Raw genomic sequence first — 22,431 nt, 5'->3', positions numbered from 1 at the left:
TGCCCACTGTGGAACTTTGCAATGTCAGTGTTGGGCATTGTGATAGAACAATGGAGCACTGTGATGCCACAGTTCCCATCGTGGTGGCACAATTGTGTATTGTCATGCCAAAATTCAGTTCTGTGACATCATAGTAGAATACTGCTACCACAGTAGAGCATTGTGATGTCATACTTCAGCACTATCGTGTCAAGATGGCGCACTGGGATATTGTAGTGAAACATGGTGATGTTCCAACAAAGCACTATGATGTCACAATCGAGCACTGTGATGTCACAGTGCAGCTTTGTCATATCAAGATGGAGCTTGGTGATGACACATTTAAACCATTGAGATCATACTACTTGATGTCACAGTAGTTCATTGCGGTGTTACAATTTCATTTTGTGATTGTCACAATGAAACATTGTGATGGTAAAACAACATTGCAGTTTCACAATGTGCCATTATGAAGGCACGGTTGGACATTGTGGCTTTACAGCTGGGAATTGTGATGGCAAATAGAGCATTGTGATGTCACTATTCACTGAATGATGTTACACTGGCTCATTGTAACAATTAATCTTTGTAACTTCATAATGGAGCATTGTGATGTCACATAGGGGATTGCAATATCATAATAGAGCATTTTGATGTGACAATGGGACATTGTGATATCATAATGTGGCATTGTGATGGCTCACTTCTGAATTGTGATGTCATGATGAGCATTTGTAATATCATAATGGAGCACTGTGATGTCAGAATGTAACACTGTTGTCAAAATGGAGCATTGTGATGTCCCAATTCAGCAATGTGATAAAACAGTGGAGCACTGTGATAACACAATAGAGCATTGTGATGTCACAATGGACCTTTTGATGTCATAATGTGGCACTGTGATGGCATAATGGAGCTTTGGGATGTCATAATGCTGAATTACAAAATGGGCGGGTAAAGTGTTGGGGTGTGAGAGGAGTGAGTTGGGTGGATTTAATGAAAACACATTGTAATATATATGGAATTCTCAAATGAAAAAGGAAAGACACAGACTTTCCACATAAGGCCTTTTAGTTGGTGAACTTTTTCTAAATTTCTTGAATATGCTGAGGAAAGACAGCCGTGATGCTAAAACAAAGAAAGGATCAAAAATTAAACAGAAACAAATATAATTTTTTTCATGAAAAGCTAATGGTTGACTTAAAATTGACTAGCTAGGTACTTCAATTTAAAATATACGTATTTTTCTAGTTCTTTTTTTTTCCCTTACTGTATAGTATTTTTGGTAAACCACCTGGAAATGCTCAAGTGCCTTTTTGCCTGCTTGTATACTGATCCTGGGAACATGGGCCGGTGCCTGGAGAACTGATACTCGTCATGAGAACAAGGATTATGGGTCATGGCAGCAAAGCAGAAGCTGGAAGGAGTCTGATGATTGCTAAGCTGGCATGGAAGTCTATGACAACCTCTGGACTTTCAAAAAGTCAAAGAATTTACAGGAAAGTGTGTAGGCTGACTCCAAAGATGATGCTCTTTCAATATTCTTGCAATAGTCTAATGGCAAAATAAATGTTACCAAATACTGAACTTTACTTAACTGTGTGCATTCTGAAGTGGACTGACTCTTTAAAAAGTATTTCAAAATTATTTTCAAATATTTCAAATCCAAAAAAAAATTCATGGAAAAGGTGTACCATGGTCAGTTTTCACTTAAAAATTGTTCAATATCATTTATCATGAGAGAAACACAAGTTACAATCACATGATGGCACCACTTTACACTTTCTAGAAGAGTGAAAACGAGATATTAATAGCCTGATAAAGCCAAGCACTGGCAATAAAGCCAAGCTGGCTTAGAGCAACTGGAATGTATCAGTGCTGATAGTGAAGGTGTAAGTGCCGACCTAACAGTGGTCAGCCTTGTCAGCCTCAGTCAGTTTCACAGCTGCCTACCAAGATGAGCGTTCATTTTTGTCATCTGATCCAAAGCTACACATGGATTTCTATTAAACCAGGGCAGGCCATCTGGACGAGGCCTCAGACCGGACCAATGACTCATAGCAATGAACACTAACAAATAAAGATGTATGGACTTTAGGGTAAACTGTGTGACTTGCTGGGCCACACAACAACTTCCAGGGCAAGACTGTATTTTTGTTTTTTGGGTTTTTTTTGTTGTTATTGTTACTTTTATTTTGGATCTTTGTTTTGTTTTGCTTTTTCCTTTAAATTTGGTTTTATTGGGGGGGGAGGTTCAAGGGTAGAGGGCAGATGTGAGGGACAGGGAGATAAGCGGGATCGGAATGCATGTGAAATCCACAAAGAATCAATAAAAGTAAAAATACCAAAAAAAAAACAAAAAACAAAAACAGGGCAGTGGAATCTATGAGCACACGCATGCGCACGCACACACATACATACACACACACACATGCACATTCACAAATGTATATGCTATTGTCAATAACATCCTAACAGCCAGAAACTAGAAACACATATCTGCTTACAGGTGACTTGGTAAACACATTGTGTCTTATACATTTATGTAATTTTGTTTTACTTATGTAAATAATAAAAATAAGCCATAAATCTATGCTAAAATATGGAAGAATATTTAAAAAATTATACTGTACTAACAATACTGTAATATTGTTAAGTTATTGTCTCCTTAAACCTTTAACATTAAGTATTTATGAATGAAATTAATGTTATTAAATACATTTGAATCTCATTAAATCTCACAGAAATTTTTCAAAGCGTCTTATGTGGAAAGTGGTTTCATAACTATTGTTATGGGCCCCTAATTTTATAATAAGTCTTCTATTTCTATAGACATTTTATTTTATTTTGTTTTGTTTTATTTCTTTTTTTCAATTTGGTTTTTGAGACAGTGTCTCTCTATGTAGCACTGGCTGGCCTGGAGCTCACTATATAGACCAGGCTGGCCTTGAACTTGCAGAGATCCACCTACCTCTGCCTCTGGAGTGCTGGGATCAAAGGCGTGCGCCACCTTGCCCCGCTTCTGTAGGCATTTTAAAAGGAATGGGAGAGAAGAGTATCTAGCTGCCATCGGGCCTGACAGTGGCTAATCAAGGCACGCAAAAACATCAGTTGTCCTCCGGAATTTCTAATGCCACAAAGCAAAACTTGACTTTATAGAATCCTACCCAGATGTTTTGAGCACCCGAAGGGCTGTATGGTCTCAGGAAAATAGAAATAAAAAGCATCTTTAAGGCTTTCATAGCAAGTAATGCTGAAATGAGGCTCAAGTATAGGCATTAATTGTATGTTTTTAAGAATAATATGAGTCAATATTTATGGTACACTATGATAAAGCAACATTCCATGTAGTAACTTATGTGACTCAACTCTCTCCAGTCATAACTTTTCCCAGGAAAAGAATGTTGATGAAAATGTAGAGTCAGCAGAGAGATATTTATTATCTTGTCTTTTTTACAACATCTCCATGTAGCTAGAGTTTTCCTGCCTGGCCCACAGGCAGGATAAATCTCTCTCACCTGCCAGCCCCACAGCTGCTCAAACCCGACCAAGTAAACACAGAGACTTATATTGCTTACAAACTGTATGGCCGTGGCAGGCTTCTTGCTAACTGTTCTTACAGCTTAAATTAATCCATTTCCATTAATCTATACCTTGCCACATGGCTCGTGGCTTACCGGCATCTTCACATGCTGTTTCTCATCATGGCGGCTGGCAGTGTCTCTCTGACTCAGTCTTCCACTTCGCAGCTTTATTCTCCTCCTTGTCCCGCCTACACTTCCTGCCTAGCCAACGGCCAATCAGTGTTTTATTTATTGACTAATCAGCAACACATTTGCCATACATAACATCCCACAGCATCTCCATGAGAAGGTCAGAAGGAATAAGATCGTTCTGAAATGTTTTAGTTAATGGGCACTTCATGATGTCCAGACCCAGCTACAACTATTTGTATACCTATTTTTAAATAAGAAAGTGTGGTGACAGAGTCCACCCTAGAGCCGACTGCAGGGTTTAGCGGCTCCTTTAACTGAAGGCTGCTGCAAGCACTCAGCAGGTTATTTGAGCTTTTAAATGTGAATTGATTAAATTTAAAATCTCGCGCTATTCATATGTAAAATAGAGGTGATAATAGATAGCACTTTCTTTCCTCCTAGGGCTATTATGAGGATCAAATGTGTTAATATATGCAAAGTACTTAGAAAAATGACTAGCACATTAATACACTTTGAAAAATATTAACTTGAAAATAATAAGTACGCACGAAGGCCTTTTTATAAAGTTCTGTGGGTACTCATGATGGAGAGCAAGTTCTAAAGTGAGTCCCAGTGATCCGGGTTCTTTGTATTTATATCCTTATGTAATTTCACTTCCTTTAATGTGACTTGAGCCAAGAGACTTGCTCACAATTAATCACCTCTGAAAAGGGTGAAGAGATGCCATTCCCCAGGTTAGGTTATGAAAGAGGGTGATTTAGGGAAACTCTTGGGCCCTTTTTACTTGTTCCCTCTGACAAAGCAAGCTGCTACAGCCGTCTTACCGGGAGACGGGGCACATGTCAAAGAACTCTTGGGTGTCTTTAAGCTAACAGCAGTGAAAAACCAAGAATACTGCAAGCCGAGAAGCCTTCAGAGAACTGAATTCTGCCAAGAATCAAGTGAATGAAGCTGGATGAGGCTCCTCTTTTTTGCCCTCAGAAGATAGAAGCCCCTTGGACACCATAATTGGATGTCCTCAGACCTAAATCAGAAGACCCAGCTAAATGACACCTAGATTCCTGATCAATAGAAACCATTATATAGAGTCTAAATCACCAGTTTTTGAATAATATTTATGCAGTAAGTAATATGTACCAAATGTATATCTTGGTATCATCTAAGTGTACTTTTGTGCTAAAAATATTGGAGCTGATTTGGCTATGAGATGATATTGGGTTCTGAAAAACTTTCTATTCTATTCTATTTATTTACTTAGTGTGAATATGTACACACACGTGTGTGTGCCTGTGGAGAGGTCAGAGGGTAACTTGCAGAATTAATTTTCTATGTGGGCCCTGAGCATTGAAGGTGTCTTATGCCATTGAGTCAGCTCATCGATCCAAGACTGGAAATGTCTTAAAGAACATGATAATGAAAGGAAAATTGCTTCAAACAAATGGTACAAATCTAGGCCTTGAAGGTATTTCCAATGTGACCTCCTAGTGATATATATCCCAGGGTCTTGAAGAGCTGTTTGTACACTTGTGTTCACAATAGTATTGTCTGTAACAGCCAAAGAAAGTAAACTTCTAAAAATACAATAAATTGTGACAGAGGTTTTAGTCAAAGTAACTACATGGACTTTCACTGACCAACATTTATAATCAAAATAAAATATTGAGCTAACAAAATGTTGTATCCAATCAGGAAGATTAGGGTGTGTGTGTGTGTGTGTGTGTGTGTGTGTGTGTGTGTGTGTGTGTACAAGAAAGCTAAATATTTATTTTTAAATGGTTAGAAGCCAATACATAAAATTTCCCCAAAATCAAGACATAACAGTTCAAACATTAAAAACATAGAGCCAAATAAGAAAAGACATAATAAAAATATTTTTTGTTTCTCGGATTTGAATTAAAAAATAAGATGCAAGAAACTTTAAAAAAATACCTGTGCTCTTTGAAAATCAGTTTCACTAAACAGTCTTTATTTCTAATTCTGAAAATAAACTATTTGATGACATTCCTGCTCAGAAAGAAGGGCATTCATAGGGAGCCTAACTCCCCCAGACAAGCATGGCTGCATGTGGGGATAACACGAGGGAGGGGCATGGGAGATGGGAAAGTCGAGGTACCGTTGTGAAGAGCACTGCGGACTTTATCTTGACAGATGTAGATAGGCATGGTCACAGCCGCTTCACCCACCAAGGATCACGCTCCGGGGATCATGGGGCAGTTCTCTAGAGAGGTGATTTGCCCAGGATAGTCATGTCTGTGTCCCCTGAAGGTGGCTGGTCAGAGGTTGGATGGGTGACCCACTCCTCTGAAAAGCACCAGCCCTGGTCTGACCTCCCCTCTTCTCAGATAACACTCTTACCACCACTGGAGAGGGGCTAGTTACAGTGTTCTCTCCTGAAACTGGGTTACGATTGTTCGTTTACAATGGACTCTCTCCTCAGATATCTCAGCCAGGCAAACCTGGCATAGACAGCTGTGGACTGGAGGATGAGCGTACGAAGTGCACACAGGCAGCGTTTCCTGTCTGCTTGCTCGCCCTGGTGAGAAGTGAGGTGACAGTGGCAGCAGAAGCAGGCACAGACATGAGAAGTCCAGGAGGCAGATTCTTCAACATCTGTTAACATCTGATGCCTGTGGGAAGTCAGTGTGACCATGACGTCCAGGAGTTCTTGCTGTAAGCAGTAGAATCAGGGTCTGATTATCTCAAGGGGATGGGTATTCACTAAAAGGACCTTAGTGGTGCTCAGAATCTATAAGAAGGTAAGAGAATAAAAGTTGGGAGTCGCCGGGCGGCGGTGGCGCACGCCTTTAATCCCAGCACTCGGGAGGCAGAGCCAGGCGGATCTCTGTGAGTTCGAGGCCAGCCTGGGCTACCAAGTGAGTTCCAGGAAAGGTGCAAAGCTACACAGAGAAACCCTGTCTCGAAAAACCAAAAAAAAAAAAAAAAAAAAAAAAAAAAAAAAAAAAAAAAAAAAGTTGGGAGTCATACAGTACTGAAAAAGACTCAGTAGCAGTGCACCAGGTGGTGGTGGCGGCGGCGGCGGCGGCGGCGGCGGCGGCGGCGGCGGCGGCGGCGGGCGGCGGCGGCGGCGGCGGCAGCGGCGGCGCACGCCTTTAATCCCAGCACTCGGGAGGCAGAGGCAGGTGGATCTCCGAGTTCAAGGCCAGCCTGGTCTACAGACTGAGTTCTAGGACAGCCAGGGCTACACAAAGAAACTGTCTCACAAAACAAAACAGAAAACAGACTGGCAGTGCAAAGAGGAGGGAGCACAAGAGTCTTGCATCAAGAAGACTCACCAGGAGATTATCACTATCAAAGCCTCATGTCCCTGTCTCTAGGGACCACCCCAGTTGGCTTTCCCAGGGAACAGTGTTCACTTGTCTAATTCTGGCTGCTGTACCTATAGCTGTAGGAGTGGAAACCAGGATGACTGTTTCCCACTCCACAGTGGAAGAAAGGCACTCACTGGAACAGACCAGAACTATACACAGGTGGGGGACTGGTCGGGCATTTCCTCTTTGAGGAAGAGCCAGGGACCTGGGATTACATTTAGCAAGCTATTTCAGCATGTGGTTGACAGGACACTATGCCTATCAACCAGAACCTTTAGCTGGTTCCTAACTCCAGGTAGCTCAGAATCTTTGAGTTTGCGTCTTGTCTTCTAGATAACTTAGTCTGTGTCCCTATGATGATTAATGTCGATGGACAACGTGATTGGGTTAAGAAATGCCAAGAGCCTTAGTGAGGCACACATCTGGGTGTGTCTGTGAGGGTGTTTCCAGAGAGGATGACAGAAAGGTAAGACCTGCCCTCACTGTGGGTGGTGGTACCATCCCATAGGCTGCTGTCCTGAATGGAATAGAAAGAGGGGAAGGGGAAAGCCAGGTGAGCACCAGAGTTCCCCTGTCTCCACTTCCTGTTCTGGGATGTCAGCAGGAAGCCCTGCTTCCATGACTTCCCCCGCTGTGATGGACTGTATCCCCTCAAACCATAAGTGAAAATAAACATTTCCTTACTCAAGCTGCTTCTGGCGGGTATTTTGTCATAGCTATGAAACAAATAACTAACAGGGCCCGGAAGCCTTATCCTGACTTTTTCATTCTGCTTACTTCAATGGCTAAACATTCTCTAAGAAGGCAACTTTTCAACCAATCAGCCGAAAGTATCCTCTAGTCTGGCTTGCTGAGGCTCTTGGCTGCTCAAATCTAGTAATACCAAACTGTCTTTACTCTGTGTAACTATCCCTGTTCTCATTTAATGTTGTAGAAACATTTTCCATCAAAAGTATTTATTTACTCTTTCTCTTAGGGAAAAAAGTGGACATTTTCCAGGTTTGCTTGCCTAATTTCAAAAAGTCACACAGACATAGGTATGATCAATAACTTCCTTAGTTTCACTTCTAGCTAATACTTACCAGCAATAAAAATGGTTGTTTAAAATGTGTTGCACAATTAAGTATCAAATGCACTCCTGCTATTTGATGAAGATGGTTTTATTCCCAAATGTCAACATGTTCACAGCGATATCAGGGCAGATAGATGCTGGGTGCTGGGGTGATAATTCTACCTGTTTTTAGTAGAATCATCTTTCATAGATAATTTCCTGTTTTACTATGGCTAGTATAGTTTTTCAATTCAGGTGAGTACAAAATGCTCTCCCTCTCCGAACTTATTAAACCGATCTTCCATGAGCTTGGATTATAGACCTCCTGTTACAGATAGAAAGTCTGGGACAAAGGGCTCCAATTATTTTTGAAAAGTTAAACCAAGACTCCATAGCTCAACTGCAATGGTATTGTACAATCATTAAATCAGAATCATACAATTTCAGAGGGCAATCAAAATTTTCTCTTAGTTTTTCAAACTGAAAAGAATTTCACTTCAGCTAAATTTGTAAATGTTATAGATTGAGTAATTGAAGAGGTACACAGCAAAACTGTCACTTCCTTTTGTCTCTGTGAACAAAAGTTAAGTGTAGCCTCAGTGTTGACCCTGCACAAGGAAAACCAGCCAAAAGAGATATTATTCACTTACTCATGCAAAGCCCTTTAAAAAATGATGTTTCCATGGAAACTATCAGGAACTGACTCATCAGGAATGGTGATATTTTCCAGACAATATCTCTAAAATTAAAATGGAAAAATTGGCAAAATTATATAGAAATACAATTTTAGCCCCTCCAATTGAAATATCCCTCTCTTTCTTTAATATAAGGACATGTCACAACAGTGAAAAGCAGTGTGAGTAGTAGTGACCATTCTCGTAGGAGCAAAGATGTGTTTTGTTACATTTTGGTTTTGGTGAAAGTATCACATGTAGCTCAGGTTGGCCTCGAACTCTCTATGTATCAAAGATGACCTTGGGTTTTTGATCTTCCTGCTTTGACCTTCACATACTAGGATTACAGGTGTATACAACTACACCCGGTTTATGGAGTATAGAGCATTGTCTTAGTGTTTCTATTACTGTGAAGAGACACCATGACCACAACAACTCTTATAAAGAAAACATTTAATTGGGGAGGCTCACTTGCCATTTCAGAGGTTCAATCCATTATTATCATGGTGGCACACAGTGGCATGCAGGCAGACATGGTGCATCTTGGCTTGCAGGGAACAGGAAGTCGACTGAGGCACTCTGCAGTATCCTGAGCATAGGAAACCTCAAAGCCTGCCCCCACAGTGACACACTTCCTCCAACAAGGCCATACCCACTCCCACAAAATCACACCTCCAAATAGTGCCATTCCCTATGAGATTATGGAAGCCAATCACATTCAAACTACCACAGGTGTCTAACCAGGGCCTCATGCATGCTGTGTATCCTAGGCAAGTTTTCCCCTAACTAATCTATATCCCCAGCTAGGTGGGAAGAAATCCTAAAGAGAGACACTGTGTCTTCCCCTGGCCTATCAGATTACTGAGACAGCTGACCCCAAGGAACTGGAATTTCCCTAGGAGTCTCACGCTTGGGAAGGGAAAAGCTGGGGCCCTGGTGCCAACCGGAGGGGAAGGTTGTCTTTTGTGATTGATGACAGTGGTGCAGGACAGACCGGAGCTGGCATCTCATTGATGGGCAGGACTACACCTTAACCAGGACTCCTTATCTATGCATACCTTTTGCCCTCTGTTTAAACCTGCATCCCATGTCAAGACTCCTAAAAATGGACCTTTGAGTCAATCACGTCTTATTTTCTTCCCGTTCTGGCCACATTGAGTGACTCTTCTTCCTCTGCCTCTTCCACTATTCCTTGTTTCTTTAACTGGCTTATTGAGGATGAGTGGCCAAGCCACTAGTTTGTTTGTCAAGGCTGACAGGGTACAGGCTCTGAACCCAACAGCTCAGGTAACAGCAGATAACGTGTAATTCCATAAGAATATAATTAAATTATGTCAGCAATCCATACGCATGCAGAGAGATTGGATAACATACAAATTCATGAGCCCATAGTTACCAGCGGCGGTGAGTGCTTTGCAGGCAATGAAAAGGGGCCAGGCCTAGTCTGTGGCTCTCTAACACAGTTGCTTCCTATAGAGAGCAACACCACTGTGTTCCAAGCCTTTCTACTCTCTGAGCTCCACCTGAGTCCCCCACACTTCCATCTCCATGCCTTTGCTCAAACACTTAACAAGAAAATCCATTTCCCATGATATCTGCAGTTGCAAGCATCACTGAAGTTCAAAGCCCAGCAGGCTTTTCTTTGTCCACCCAGTAAGGGTGGACAGTCTCCTGTCTTAATCTTGCTGTCAAAGCTCTCATTACATTTCGCCTGGTTTTCCAGTTACCTCCCTATGATGAGCAGTATGTGATGTTCCAGTTAGTGTAGGTCCCCCATCCCACCCCCCAGTTCTCTCTGCAGCACCACAGTAATGAAACTTTAGATGAATCTGTGAGTGTGGTGAGGGAGCTGTTATCACACTTATGAGTGTGATTCGTCCATTCTTTCAACTCCCTGTCAATGTTATGCTCATCCCTCTCAAGACAGGTGTACTGTCTGCACATTAGCAACAACAGTGGAAGAAACGGTGTGCTGAATGCTTTTGAACATTTCAGCACAGTGTGGTGATCTATTGTGTACCCTAATAAACTTGCCTGGAGATTGGAGGACTGCTGTGGGATGTTCTGTATGGCAAATGTGTTGCTGATTGGTCAATAAAACACTGATTGGCCATTGGCTAGGCAGGAAGTGTAGGCGGAACAAGGAGGAGAATAAAGCTGGGAAGTGGAAGGCTGAGTCAGAGAGACACTGCCAGCCGCCATCAGGACAAACAGCATGTGAAGATGCCGGTAAGCCACGAGCCACGTGGCAAGGTATAGATTAATAGAAATGGATTAATTTAAGCTGTAAGAACGGTTAGCAAGAAGCCTGCCACGGCCATACAGTTTGTAACCAATATAAGTCTCTGTGTTTACTTGATCGGGTTTGAGCGGCTTGGGACTGGCAGGTGAGAGAGATTTGTCCTGACTGTGGGATCTGGGATCTGCTCCATCTGGATCTCTGTGAGTTCAAGGCCACACTGGAAACAGAGCCAGGCAGTGGTGGCACATACCTTTAATCACAGTACTGGGAAGCACACACGCCTTTAATCCCAGGAAGTGACATGGCTGGGCGGAGAAAGGTGTATAAGGTGTGAGGAAACAGGAACTAAAGCAGTTCAGCTGAGATCCTTTCGGGTGAGGACTCCGAGGCTTCCAGTCTGAGGAAACAGGATTGGCTGAGGAGTTGGCGAGGTGAGGTTGGCTGTGGCTTGCTCTGCTTCTCTGATCTTTCAGCCTTCACCCGATCTCTGACTCTGAGTTTTTTTTAATTATAAGGCCATCTAAGATTCAAACAACAGAATAGTATCTTCAAATTTTGGGAAGAAACAGAGGTATTAGGGGCTGGGAGATGCAGAGAAGGAGTGGCCAAGGCCATGTTTTAGGCCTATAAAAACCTATCAAAAACCATTGTGACAGCATAAATTTCCATCCCTTCTGATGTCTTTATTTTTAAACCTGACCCTTTGTCCCAGGAAACACTGGAAGTCCCCGTGATCAGCTCTGTGTTTGTGCAGTATGAGGAACACTGCATTTTCCATCCACCTCATAATTTGAAATGCAGGAGAAGATGTTGAGGTCAAGTCATCGGTGGAGGAAAGCACTGATGAGGAGAAAATCTAAACCAACAGGAGTCACAGCAAGGCAGAATGCTCCCTGTGCTAAATTCCTCCAGAGCCAGCCTGCGTCTTTAATCAGTGCCTAAAACGTTAGGTTTTTATCTGATGGTAGTAAACATACTTGGGGGTCTTAACTAGTGTTTCTGTTGCTGTGAAGAGATATCGTGAGCACAGCAACTCTTATAAGGAGAACATTTAATTGGGGTTGGCTTACAGTCTCAGTTTAGTTCATTATCATCATGGCCGGACATGGGGCATGCAGGCAGACATGGTGCTAGCTACATCTTGATCCAAAGGCAACAGGAAGTGAACTGAGATAATGGGCATGACTTGAGCATATATGAGACCTCAAAGCCCGCCTCCACAGTGACATACTTCCTCCAACAAGACCACACCCACTCCAACAAAGCCACACCTCCTAATAGTGCCACTCCTTATAAGCTTATGGGAGCCAATTACATTCAAACTGCCACACTTGGTAATAATCAATCCCCAGAAGGTAAAACTTTACATTTTCAGTTCATTTTAAGGTGCTTTTTAATAATGAACTATAGAAATGATTCCTGAAAGTATAGTCTTTGGTGCTTTGGACTAAAATAAAACATATTGTAAGGAATTCTTAGTGAGAATACAGTATTTGCTTCAAAAGATATTTCTCAATAAGCTACTTAGGATAGCAACAAAGATTTCTGGCAGGCTGAGGTGCAGGCAGAGCTTCCCCTCATAGAATGAAAAGACTCTTGTCTGAAGGTGGTAAGAAAAATGGAAGAGATGAGAGAAGCATCATGAAAGTTGTGTGTATTGTCCAATGTTTGCCGACTCCAAAACCCTCATTATTTACCCCTTAAAAGTTTCAACATGTGCCATCTACTCTGAGCTTGAACTGAATAAGTGCTCAGAAATGGTATCAGTCTTATAGCTATTTTTATGTGTTCTAAGAAAATGATCTAATGTGCTTTTGAACATTTACTTACTTAAAATTTATGTGTATTGGCCGGGCGGTGGTGGCGCATGCCTTTAATCCCCAGCAGAGGCAGAGGCAGGCAGATCTCTGTGAGTTCAAGGCCAGCCTGGTCTACAGAGCGAGATGCAGGAAAAGGCACAAAGCTACACAGAGAAACCCTGTCTCAAAAAAAAAAAATTATGTGTATCAATAGTGGGACTACATGTGAAAGCTTGGCCTATTCCTAGGCCAAAGAACTTTGGATGTAAGGTCAGATTATAAATCAACAAAGAGACAGATCATGTTCAAAAGGGGGAAAATGGGTTAGGGATGAGTTGAAATAGTCTCTGTTTAGTCAAGTAGAAGTCTTAGATGCTGACAATCCGTAAGTGTGAGCTATTGGAAAGACAGACCTGTGTAGTAAGCCAGGGCCACATGGTTGCCACACACATGGCAAGTCAGTCTTAACATCAGGCTTTTCATGCTGGTCAGGCTTGGGTCACAGAGCCTGTCTAAAGTGGGGCAAGAGCAGACATACACTATACAGCCTGTCTCTCGCCGAGCACCCCCTGGACCACACAGCACTTAGATTCTCTCAGCCTCACCCACCACTGGCTCTGCTTCTAATTGATCCCTGCCTGGGAGCAATCGAACAGTGTCTGTCCAAGTCCCTCTTGCCTGTCCCCCTGCAGTCACACAACAGAAATAAATTTCCTTTCGTAATCTAACAAGTACCACTTGTCATAACTGAAAGTACTGACTGGTGCAGAGGAGAGACAGAACGTCAAACCTATTGATTATGCCAAGGGTAGGCTATGGGCGTATCTTTTCCAGGCCTCAACTCTCATCTGTGGAATAAGATACAAAAAGTCTTATGGCGTCATGCACTTAAAGCTGTTTCAATTTCTAACGAGAAAAGTAAATAGAGAAGCAAACGTTTCTTGGGATAGGGTGAGCCCAAGGCCTGGAGCAAAATTTGTTTGAAGTCACCCACTTCTGAGTCCAAAGGGCACACTGGCTCTCTTCATACTCTCCAGTACCAGGGTTCAGGGAAGAGCCTTATTTAAACCAACAGCACTGACAGCTTGCTTCCCTGCTGTGGGAATGTGCAGTCTCTTGTGCTTTGTTAGAGAGCCACACTGCTATAGTCAAGTGACAAAGACACACAGCAGCATAAACGTATGCAAATGTCTCCACGGCAAAGGGAAGAGGTCTGCGGTTCCCTTTCCAGTGACCTGGAATCAACGCTCATTGACAAATAGGAGCATATTTGATCATTAGTGCTGCAAATTAGTCAACATGCAATGGTCGAGTCTCAAGACTCACAGGGTCGCTAACTGTGTTTTGTCCCTCAACCAATTAGACAAATGATTTTGAAATATAATTTAGAGCCTCATCTCATCCAAGACCATTTTGTTCTTGTTTTAATAATCGTTTCTCGGAACAGACACAGCCTTTCCCCAGAAACATAAATACAAAGGGTGTAAGAGTATAATCTCATTGAATGATAATTAAAAAGTTTCAAAACCTTTTCAGCAATATCACTGTCATGAAGTGCTGCCCTGCTGTTTTCTTCAAAGTGAGAAAGGGCATGGTGAAGAAGGGTAAGGGACCCATGACTGTTTGTTTCTGCTGGGCACAATCCAACCAAAACACCAGCCAAGGCTAAGGACAGAAGGACATTTTAGACATGTGAAATGTCTAAAATGTCAGGAGTGAGTGTTCCCCGGGGCCCTTCTTGAAAATCACTGTGTCGGTGAGTGTCCTAGGAGGCTGGAAAGAGGGCCTGGTGCTGTGTGAACATCCAACATGGGTGCTGGGAACTGAACTCCTGCGGAAGAGCAGCAGGTACTCCTAACCACTGAGCCACCCCTTCAGCCTCTAAAGGGCCCTTCTTGAGGAACAAGCTTCAGCTGGCCAAGAGGTAGCTGGGAAATGGATGAGCAAAGCTGTATTTTATTACTGTTGCTGCTGCTGGAGCTTGAGGGGATTAAGGGCTGTCCTGCGCGGCCTCTGTCTGGTATACACAGACCGCTATTATGTTGACAGTGACATAGATAGTCTGTTTAGGAACAGGACAAGAAAGCAGTACTGTGCTACAGAATCAGCAGATGAAAAAATCCATTAGTGTAATTCATCCAGTGCACTATTTGACCCCTAGTTCTGGGTGGATGTTTGAGTGAAATGCCGGCTGAAATCCTTTTCAGTGGTGAGTGTTGATTACTTCTCAGTATTTTGCATAGCACAAAACACAGACACTTCGGGCAGATTGTCATCATCTCCCCCAAATTGCCATGCACAATGAAGTTGGTGCTGGCAAAGCACAGTGTAAAAACCAGAGTAGGGTGTCACAACTCACATCATCATGCAGACCCCGCACTGAGGAACTGCTCTGGGAATTCAAAGAAGCACCAAGGCTATTCAGGGAAGACCTAATGAGTCATACCCTCAATCCACCCTAGAAACATTTCACTGGAATTCTTCCATTTTTCCAGACGATACTGAGCAAAAGAAATTCAGGAGAAATGGCTGAAGTCCCAGAGGAAGCAATTTGCTAAGTTATCCCAGAGATATCAAAGTTTTTCACTACTCTTCCCCCCCCGCCCCCCCACCCCCTTTTCTGGACATGATCTTGCTGTGTAGCTCAAGCTGGCCTAGAAATTTTGGTCCTTCTGCCTCTACCCCCAACAGACCGGGATTTCAGGCATGCACCACTGTGCCTGGCTCTGAAATTGCTTTCTGCCTACTACACGGTATTCTAGCTACTCCTCATTTTCTCCAGGCTCCTAAGCCTACACGCCACCTTCCTTCCTATTTAAGTGGACCAAGTGGATGGGTATAAACGACTTTCTGTCTCGCAGAAACAAAATAAAAATGATAAGAGAAAAACTTTCTGCTACCTGGAGAAACTTTCCCCCTTCTTCCTGCTAGAAAATGGAGGCTGTCTTTATTTTCCTCACAGACTCTAGACCCTGTCATATTTCCCCTCTGTATTATGCCATTATTTGCCCCTCAAAACTGCCAGGAGCACCAATCACCTTCTAGGGACTTGGTCCATGGATTACGCCCTCACTTGACTCTAGCGTTGAGTTCTTTTCTCCCTAAGGAAACTCCAACTTCCCTGGTCCTGTTTTGTGTCTTTAGTCAAAACAACAAAGTAAGACTTGAAGTAAACATGACTAAGCGATGGCATTTGTTGAATCTGGTGACTTTTGAATGGGAATTTGTTCTTTTAATCTCCTATGTTTTGTACCAATATTACCTTCAGAAGGCACGCGCGCACACACACACACACACACACACACACACACACACACAGTGTTAAGAGTTCAGTCAAGGTAGAGACCATAAGCGCCTCTGTCTGTGGCGGCCACACAGAGTCACCAATTATCACACCAAATATGAAGTAAGTTTTGGGTCTAGCTGGCTGAGCTTTAAGAAAAAAAGGAAAAGTAAATTATAGAGGATGTTCTGTTTACATTTGAGTGGGGGATTTCCTAATTCCACTGTAGTAACTGTCAAATGATTTATTCAAAGGTGACCCCAAAAGCTGGCTGGAAGTGACCATTTGGAATTTTTAAAACCTTTTCAGTCATGCTACTAAAAACATGATTAACTGTTAGGAAAACACAGGGTGTCAAAGTTCGCTCATCTGTTGGGTCCTCAAATACCTGCTGGGATCTCGTGCATCACACAGCACCAAGGTGAAGATAGGTTGATCTTTATTTTCTACTGTATTATTTCTAAGAAAAGCACAGCTGTGGCAGAGCACCCGCCCACCCCACTCTCTCCCTTTAGACCCACCCCTTTCCTGGGGGCCTTTATAGCTCTTCTTTCCTTCTTAGTAATTCTCCATCCTCCCAAATCACCCTTGTGCCTGAAATCCACCCCCTCCTCCTCTTTGGAAACATAAGCCATGCCTGTCTTTAACGCATGATGCCTGTGAATTCATTCCCATGGCATTTTAAACGACTTTCCATTTTAACTTCACCAAAACAGGGATGACGATCAGAATAAACCTCTTTCTTGTTCTCAAACACCATTTCCGTGACTGCCATCTTGATTCTTACTGTTACAAACTCAACAAACAGGAATTAAGAAAACGGAAAGGAAGGTAAATCACTACCCTGTCTCTAGTTCGTTTCCGGTCACCCCTCCACCCTAGCCTGTCCTTCCCTGTGACCTCCCTGACTTGTGTTGCCGCCACTGACCTTAACACAGTCTCTGTCCTCTGTGGGATGCAAATGGCCCTTCAGAGGTGACCAAGGAACAACTCATCTTTAACATTTGTACATATCGAGACTTGGTCAAATTTTAGGAAAACAGGATTTCTCTGTTTTTTTTTTTTTTTTTTTTTAGAAACAGTTTTATTCAGTAATTTTATTTTTTAGATGGTTAAATTTTTAAGAAACTTAACTGAACATTTTCTCTCTATTCCAAATTCAACATTATCCCTGGAACAGGCCAGGTAAGCTAGGGAGCCTACAGCAAAGAAGAGGCTGGGCTAATTCTACAGCCTTTCTCTTCCAGGACTCTTCCAGCTTCTTCCAGACTGGTATGCCAACCAACCAACCAACCAACCAACCAACCAACAAGCAAGCATTTCTCCCCAGAACCAACAGGACGTTTTTAGGTGGCAGCAGGGGGTTGGGGGTCCAGAATTCAATTTGGCTGCAGGAATGAAGCTGGAAAAGACAGAGAGACCCAGTTCTGGTTTGTAGTTAAGTAACAAGAGGCCAAATCAGGAAGTGTGTACAAGACACTTGACTTGGGGAAGAATTCTTTTTCTAAGGCTTATGCTTTTGAAACCCCCCTCTTATCCAACAGACACTCCTAAAGTGTTTGCGCCAGCAAAAGGTATGAACAAATGAACAAAAGGCTTGGCTGCAGACTTCTCACACGATCGTCTGCTCCCCAGGAGGTGAGATGCCGGGTTAGCTTGACAAGTCTGTGTGAGACTTTTCACAGGAGTCACATATCAGATATCCTGCATGTCAGATATTTACATTATGATTCATAACAGTAACAAACTTACAGTCATGAAGTAGCAATGAAAATAATTTTGTATTTGGGGTCACCACAACATGAGGAACTGTATTAAAGGGGCACAGCGTTAGGAAGGTTGAGAACCACTGGTCTATGTGAAGATAATTGGGTGTTTTAGATGTAGCAGTCATAAGCTGCAACAACCCAGGCTCAGAGGACGACAGAATTCCACTGTTACGCTTCAAAGTGCTTCTGCTGGTGCTGCTGGGGGCATCCACATCGCCATGGATGCCATTTTAGAAGCACATTGTCTGGTATTCAGAAATTCTTAAACTGGTGCAGTTAGACTCTGAATGATGGGGATGGAAGGAACATTCTGCCTTTGGGTAGTCAAAGTCCCTGAGCGTGCACGTGCGTGCGTGCGTGCGTGCGTGCGTGTGAGTGTGCGCGCATGCGCGCGCACGCACGCGTGGGCTTCTATACAGCTGTTTCATGCTGTCCCTAGAGGATAGGTTCTGTGACCTCCCTCAAACCAGTGACGCCTAAGTCCTTCATATGAAATGTCAGGGTTTGTATATAACTTGTGTGTGCCTTCACCATACTTCAGATCATCACTGAATTATCTACATTTCCTGATACACTATAAATGCTACCTGAATAGCCATCATGCTGTGTTATGTGAGGAATAATGATGGAAAAACACTTCTTCTGTTTCAGTACATATGAAATAAACATAAATACTACACATCTGCGGCTGGTTGAATTCACAGAGGCAGAACCTATGGGAAGGGAGGGCTGACTGTGTATTATACGGAGAGGTTATTAGCTTGTATGGCTGGGAAGTTTGGAACCTGCAGGCTGGCTGACTGGAACCTCTCAGGCAGGAGCTGTGTCTAGTAGTCTGCAGGCAGAATTTCTTCTTTCTCGGGGAAAACTCAGTATTGCTCATCAGTATTGACTAGGTTCAATCAAGGCTCACCCTGACGGTTAGAGACAGTTTCCATACTTGGAGTCTACTGATTGTAATGCTAACCGCACCTGTGAAATGCTGCTGTGGCCCGCTGTCCTCTGGGCATGGCACGGCTATGACTCTCTCGAACTGTCAGTGGCTGCGATGGTCCAAAAGAGACCTACACAAGATGGAGCCCATTAATTTTCAAATATAGTGGAAGGTACTGGGGTACACAGCCCTTCCCATCCATCTGGAGTTATACACAGTTAGTGGCTACTAAGGGAGAGAGCTTACAAGACCATGGCCCACCCCATGGGCACATGAACAGTTCTAGAGAAGAGATTTTTCTTCGGTGGTGTAGCTGCCATAAATCGCTCATCTTCTTTATAAGCAGCCCCTCGTCTCCATTTCAGTAAGTAACCCTAACTAATCTCACTGTTTAATCAAGCTAGATTGGAGTGGTCTGTTTCTTTGGTCTGTGGTTGGTGCTCTATCTGAAGTGAGTAAATGTTTGTTCTCCTCAGGGAAAGTTCACAGAACAAACACCTTCACACTAATACTTAGATTTGTGTTTAATTGAACAGCTTGGTACTATAACAGATTGTGTTCACTTATACCAGTCACACACCTCTCTCCCAAAGGAGGGAGGACTTGGAAGCACAGCTCATTGACAATGTTCCTCGCATTTTCGGGGCAAAAACCTGGGCTTCCACAGCCTTTGAAAGCTAGACTTGGCACTGGTCCCCAAAATGCCCACAAAATAGATGAGGAATGGTGAGAAGTCAAGGGAGATTTGTTAAATGTGAGAAGAGGAATAAATGAAAGAGATCAAGTGGCCTCGAGTCCATCTTATGGCTACTGGCATGCTTTAGCTTTAAGCAGGGAAAGAACTGGGGGAGAAGGAAGGATGGGGGGAGAAGGAAGGATGGGGGGAGAACGAAGGGGCAGGCATAATTTAGCAATCCTGGTCAAGGTGTGGTGAGGTTATTGCGTCAGTTCTGGTTCTGCGAGTTAGTCAAGCCTTAGAGCAGGGGTGACTTGAAGGGAGTGATCTATTTTTCCACAAATGAAGGCTTCTGCTTCAGGGTTCCAAAATAAGGGCCTCAGCATCACAGATAATCGTTCTCATCTTAACAGGGGTGGGGGTGTCCCGTGAGGTTTCGTTCATCCTAGAATCCAGGGTGACTGTAGAGTTGGGACAATGATTCACAGAGGTGCCTTCAGCCAAAGTAAAAGAGGCAAACAGACACAGAGGAAAGGCAAAGGTGCCCGGCTTTCGCCCTGCGCTGCCAACATTGTGGCCCAGAGACAGAAGCCAACCCTTCCATCAGAGACGGCTCCTGACGAGTTTTAGCAGTCCTGCAGACAGCCTTGAGGTAGCCTCGTGGTGAAAGAAGGTTTAAATATTTTCAGCTGGAGTATAGGGAGTCTAGTGCTCTGTTGTAAAATGGAGGCATTCATTAGGCAATGTTTTAGGGCTGCATGTGTGGTGGCGCATGCCTTTAATTCCGGCACTGGGGAGGCAAAGGCGGGTGGCTCCCCATGAGTTCTAGGCCAGTCTGATCTATATAGTGACCCTACCACTTTCCCGTGTCTCTAACTTACAGATGGCAGATTGTGGGATTTCTCCAATTCTATATCATGCGATCCAGTTTCTCACCAATCTCTGTCTGTCTGTCTCTCTTTGTAGGTATGTATACACATACACATACAAATGCACGCATTTAGTTCTTACTATAGGTAATAATCTTTCTCTTTGCACACACACATGTAACACACACACATATTCATATCTGGTTTTATTTCTCTGGAGAACTTTGGCTTACACACCTGAAGAATTGTCCTGAGTTGGGACTTCAGTGTGCTCTTATAACAGATTCCCAATGCTGGAGGTGTTCCACTATAGTCTAAGTGGAGATACAGCATAGAGAGAATTCAAATATGGCATGCGCTTTTAGGACCATAGGTAGACATTTGCGATGATTTCTTAGGTCCGTTTTTTGCATTTACAGGACCATAACATCTGCCTTGCATACTTCACTGGACTGCCTTAAAATTAAGTTCCTTGAGTCAGTGCATGTGACCTAAATAATAAAACAAAAGTTACACGAGTCATTGCTTAGATGAAGACAAGGGCATTGTTTATCATCATCAAAACGAGCCAGGAGAGAAAGACAGGACAGGGAAATTCTGGTGGCGTGGGGAAGAAAAAAAAGCTCTTCATTCAGAGTCTAGCTGAAGTCTCTCCGTATTTAATTATGCGCATGTGTGGGTGTCTGCGTGTGGATAAGTGCATGTGTGCGCAAGTGCCCACAGGGGCCAGAGGCATCAGGTCCTCATGGAGGAGTTACAGGCTGGGGACAGAACTTGGCTCCTCTGCAACGGTAGTATGTACCCTCAGATTCCCCGAGACGTCCTTCAGCTCAGGCCTTGTTTTTAATCTTCAAATCATAAGAGTTTCTCGTAACTTCTCTTAAAAAATTAAATCTAGTGATGGGGGTTTCAGGGTTTGGGGCTGTAGGTAATAGCTGCAAGGATTTGAAATGCTAGGAAGCTACATGGACATCCTGAACACTGACCCTGAAGCTCCCTTATGCAAGTAGCCTTCGGTGACGTAGTCTATGTTTTCCATTGCTGCTCCATGTCAAGGGGGTGAGGTGAGCAGGGAATGGTCAGCGGGAGGATAAAGGCGGGCAGAGGGGACCATTGTAGGATCAAGAACCCAGTATTTTAAATTCTCCCACTTTGGATATAAATTTTTAATATAAAAAAATCCAGCTCTCTAGGAAGGGATCATACCCTTACATCTCAGGCTGCCATGGAATTATCAAGTGGAGTAGAGTGGTCTTGGTCCAAAGGGGCATTTTAGAGACTAATAATACATGGACTCCCAGTGACATAATCAGTCACCATGGAAACAGGTGGCTGCCCCTGTTTCCATCCAACACTCTGCAGTAACTCCATTTAAAGAAGCTATTCGAAGCCTTATGCTCAGTTCCATGGAAATGCAAGCTCACAACGTGAATTTCGTTCCTAAAGGTAAAATCACCTTTTTTTTCCATCATGACTTTTGGACTTCAGTGTTATTGCCAATCTTTTTGAGGATAATTCACCCCAGAATACTTCTGTAAGGAAAGAATAATGGACATTCATGGAGAGACACTGTGTGCCAAGAGTTTTGCCAGCTGTTTGCGTCCCCCTCAAAAGCTCCAGAATTAGAGATGACTGTTACTGCTTTGTAAGTGAGGAAATTGAGACATGGAAAGTTTCAATAATGCAGCAAAGACCAGACTGTGATGCTGTTGAAGAGCAGAGCGGAAATCCAAGCCCATTTTCCTCTGTGCAGAGAATGCCAATGTTTCCCTTGATAACCCTACACCCCACCTTGGGGGCAGTCCCCACAGAAACTGATGGATTCTTGCATCTTTCTATCAGATGATGTACTCTGTCTTTGGGAACTTCCCCAGCCCATGTACAAACTGGAAAAATGCTACAGTGTTAAAACCTCCAGGGGGTGTAATGCTGTGGGCAGTACAGGCAATGGGGTGCTTGAAAGTTGTGGACAAATTCTCAAACTGGAAAATTCTGACCCATGTTCAAAGTAGTCTCTGAGAGGGCACACAGAGGCATTGAGCTTCAGCTGGGTTTCAGCCTTGCTTTGGTCCAATATTTCCTCACTATGCCCCTTTTCTTCCCTTTTGGG

The 22,431-nt window shown here is 43.2% G+C and overlaps 1 long non-coding RNA gene across 1 annotated transcript; it reads right to left on the bottom strand.

Annotated features, from left to right (window-relative positions):
* Positions 1 to 5,451: 5,451 nt before the first annotated feature.
* Positions 5,452 to 21,263, bottom strand: LOC128108624 (uncharacterized). The gene is made up of 5 exons (XR_008217546.1): positions 20,559 to 21,263; positions 18,815 to 18,906; positions 11,242 to 11,511; positions 8,726 to 8,814; positions 5,452 to 6,441 (listed from the first exon to the last, which is right to left on the bottom strand). It is a non-coding gene; the product is annotated as an uncharacterized LOC128108624 (long non-coding RNA).
* Positions 21,264 to 22,431: the final 1,168 nt, after the last annotated feature.

This window comes from Peromyscus californicus, unplaced genomic scaffold, assembly GCF_007827085.1.
Source record: "Peromyscus californicus insignis strain IS unplaced genomic scaffold, ASM782708v3 Scaffold_13__1_contigs__length_99412109, whole genome shotgun sequence".
Taxonomy (NCBI): domain Eukaryota; kingdom Metazoa; phylum Chordata; class Mammalia; order Rodentia; family Cricetidae; genus Peromyscus; species Peromyscus californicus.
The sequence above is the reverse complement of the archived record's forward strand: the minus strand, read 5'-3'. Positions and strand labels throughout refer to the sequence as shown.